This window comes from Fukomys damarensis, unplaced genomic scaffold (genome assembly GCF_012274545.1).
Source record: "Fukomys damarensis isolate Sample0158 unplaced genomic scaffold, DMR_v1.0_HiC HiC_scaffold_3, whole genome shotgun sequence".
NCBI classification, from domain to species: Eukaryota; Metazoa; Chordata; class Mammalia; order Rodentia; family Bathyergidae; genus Fukomys; species Fukomys damarensis.
In genome coordinates, this window is record NW_022900915.1 from 47,092,719 (window position 1) to 47,096,754 (window position 4,036).

Here is a 4,036-nt window from a genome sequence, read left to right on the forward strand (position 1 = left end):
ACCAGATGTCAAGTTTTCTGAATCTGTACTCCTTGCAGTAAGTGTTTGCCTAGTGTTAGTGTGTTTTTTATTTATGTTTGTGTCATATGTTAATATATTTTCAACTGTGTTTAAGACTCATTCATTGAAAGCGCGTAAGAAAGCGATATCCACCTGTACCCCACAGCTGTCCATTCTCCTGTTATTAGTCATTTCAGGGGCAATAGCTGTCTTAGGGCCCATTGCACAGAAACCATCCCTTAAGAACCTGCTGACTGCCATGTTCTACACCACGGTGCCCCCATTCGTGAACCCCATCATCTACTGTCTACGCAACAGGGAGATCAATGCTGCTCTGAGAAGAATGTGCCACAGATATTCTCTGTTCACAGTCAAGGATTCTCTTCATTAAAAGAAACAAATGAACTGTCATTAACAATATTTTATTTTATATTTGACTTATGTTCTTAAATTGCAATCTGTACCTTTGAGTTCTCTAATTTTATTTGTCTCTTTACATTTGTGTTCTCTGCCTGAATTAAAAATCTACATCTCAATTTTCTTGCTCAGTAATTCTGTGTCTTACATGTGTTGCCCAAAACAGTACACATCTGGTGTACATTGGCCAATTGTCTGGAAAAGGTTTGGGATGATTTTGCAGTGAAAACAGAGAGGCCTCCTAAGAACAAGGCTTGCATTCTGTGTTCCACTTTAACATTCACCTGTGCTGTTCAGAGAAGCTCAGGAGCTCGATCTGCCCAACCTGGAGAAGCGCACTGAGTGGTCCTGTGAGAGACCCTGCTCCCTGCTCTCTTTGCCCTCACTTTTCCACTCATGCTGGGATGAGTGAGAAGGTGGTTAGGGAGGGGACAGCTCAGGCCTGAGGGCACCATGGGACATCGATACTCTGACACTTGCCAGCCCCTACTATTGTATCTGCTAAACCCTTTCAAGCCACTCATTGCAATCTGTACCTTTGAGTTCTCTAATTTTATTTGTCTCTTTACATTTGTGTTCTCTGCCTGAATTAAAAATCTACATCTCAATTTTCTTGCTCAGTAATTCTGTGTCTTACATGTGTTGCCCAAAACAGTACACATCTGGTGTACATTGGCCAATTGTCTGGAAAAGGTTTGGGATGATTTTGCAGTGAAAACAGAAAGGCCTCCTAAGAACAAGGCTTGCATTCTGTGTTCCACTTTAACATTCACCTGTGCTCTTGAGAGAAGCTCAGGAGCTCGATCTGCCCAACCTGGAGAAGCGCACTGAGTGGTCCTGTGAGAGACCCTGCTCCCTGCTCTCTTTGCCCTCACTTTTCCACTCATGCTGGGATGAGTGAGAAGGTGGTTAGGGAGGGGACAGCTCAGGCCTGAGGGCACCATGGGACATCGATACTCTGACACTTGCCAGCCCCTACTATTGTATCTGCTAAACCCTTTCAAGCCACTCATTTGAAACCGAGACACAAAACAAATGACCTTCAAAACCCTGTCCTTGAAAAGTTTCAGTTTCTCCTTCCTTTTGCTCAGGATAGAAAGGTGCAGGATAAGGTTGATCCAGGAATACTCGGAATGCACCGAAGAAAGCAAATCAGCTCAGAGGCAGATGTGACCGCAACTTCTCTTGGGATCCCTAGGCCCAGCATCCGGTGGTGACTCCACCATGTGGCACAGTCCTCTCCCTGGATAGCTCCTGCGCTTGACTCCCGTGACCTGGAGACCGTTACTGTTCTAACGGAGAAGGGGTGGCAAACCACAAACTGGCAGAATTGGTCTCAGCACTGAATCCCAATTTGTCCTCCCCTTTGTTTCATCCAGAAGCCCTGGCTGGGAAACCTCAACCCTGAGGCGCTGGAACCTGTTCATCCCCCACCCCCAAAGTGGAACAACAGGCGCATCAGGCTCCCTGCGTCTCTGTACTCATTGCTCCTGGCAGAAGCAGGTGGTGTTCGGCCCATGGACCTCCTGTCATCAGAACTCACGTCCTGGTGAAGGTCTGGACGGGGCTCACCCTCCTCTGCTGCCTGAGATGCCTCAGATTTCAATGTTCCATCCTGAGGAGGCTGCATCTTTTCTCCAGCTTTATCTAGGTATTGGTGACACTGAAAGTTGTGTGCATTAGGTGCAAAGCTTGATTTGAGTTCCACATTTATGAAATATTTGTCCCAATCTAGGTAACCAAAACATACACATTTCTTTGTGAAACATGTCTGTAGCTAAGTCATTTGCATAGCTGTTTTCAAAGAGGAAAATCCCTTTCAATTTATAATTAAATAAAAACTCTTACAAAGGTTGAATGTTAATATTTTTTTAATCTTTCAATATTTACTGAATTCATTTTGACCAGTTTGTCTCTTTCTGTTTAAATTGACTTTCTCTGCAGGTTTGTTTTTTAATCTAAATATTTGAATGAACATGTAAGTTCATTTGTGATTTCCAGTGTTCATTTATAAAATTCCATCACTACAGTTCTTCTTTGTTTTCATTTTTCAACCTTGAACTTACTTTTGCATTTAGGGCCTTGAAAATCCATATGTTATGTCAGCTTGTTTATTGTCAAGTAAGGCATTCTTAAGACTTAGAGAGCTTCTACTTTGAAATTAGTGTCTTCTCTTCTGAGTAATTTTTACTTGTAGATTTTTTTCATTTTTGTAATTTTTTTATTTGCTCATTTAGAAATATCAGATATGTGTGTACATGGGATGTAGTGTGATTCTTTGAATGGAATGTATCCTTCATTATACTTATCCTTTGGGTTGTGAAACATCTTAAATCTACTATTTTCCAGCAATTGAAAATGCACAATGCACTGCTGTTATAGGCACCATTCTGAGGGATCACAGGTCTCCAAAGCTTGTTCTTTCTGCTTGATTGAGATTTTGAGTACTCTGGTCACTATTGCCATCTCACACAAAGCCCCTCTGCAATATCTGGTCACAATTTTCCTGGATAAATCTATGAAATCCACTTTGCTAAATTCCACATAAAGATGAATCATGTTGTGTTTATTTTTGCTGTCTGCCTTACTTCACATAGCAGAATACACATCAACAGGGTGTATCCATGTTTGCGTTTGAAAGGCATTCCGTCAGTTTTAGAACTTAATAGTATTCAGTATACTGAGTGTATAAGGAGCATTTTCTTAATCCTTATGTGAAGAGTGAGGTCATGTTGCTTCCGTATCTTAGCTATGTGAGTATGGTTGTGATGAAGAAGAAAGTGCAGACATCCCTTCAGTTGGACTCCGGTTCCTTGGACTCAAATCCAGGGATGGGATTCCTCCATCAGAAGGTAGCAGTGATTTTAGTGTTTGAGACACCTTGCTGTGCTAAGGTGCAAACCCCAAATGGTGCCCTGTGTTGATTTACTCTGCACCTCACCCACACTGTCACCTCTGGTCTTTTGTCAGTAGCCATCTTAACTGTTGTGAAGGGCTGTCTCTTCCTAGTTTTAACTGCATTTCCTGATGACTGGTGGAAATGAGACTTTTCTACAAAATAGAAGCATTCTCTGGAAGATCTGCATTTAAGCACATAGTACAAAGGGAGCGGGGTCTTCCTCAAACGGGAAGGGATCCGGAGATGGAGAGCGGGGAGGGAGAGCAGGCAAGGGGGATGGAGGGAGGAATAGAGCTGTGCTGTGCGCATGCACCGGGCACTGGCTGCAAACCAAGAATGTGCACGTTATCTGTGGAAGATGTGTACTAGGAAAGAAATCAGGTCTGCCTGGTTCACAGACTGATTTGGTTATTTAAATACACTAATGGGTGAAATTTTACACACACCCAAGACATGGAAGTTATTTCTCAGGACAATGCTTCTGGTGTGCATTCCACAAAGTTCCTTTAACACAGCCAGAGTGTTTGTAACTGATCGAGTCACCAATGATTTAGCTAATTAATCAAGTATTTTTCTTCTTCCGTGGAAGACAGAGAGTCCACAAACATCTATATTTTCCAGAAGTCATTAAAAATTAACTGATAATAAATGCTGTGGGAGCCATGAGAGAAAAGAAAACGTTCTCTACTGTTGGTAGGAGTGTAGACTGGGGCAACCACT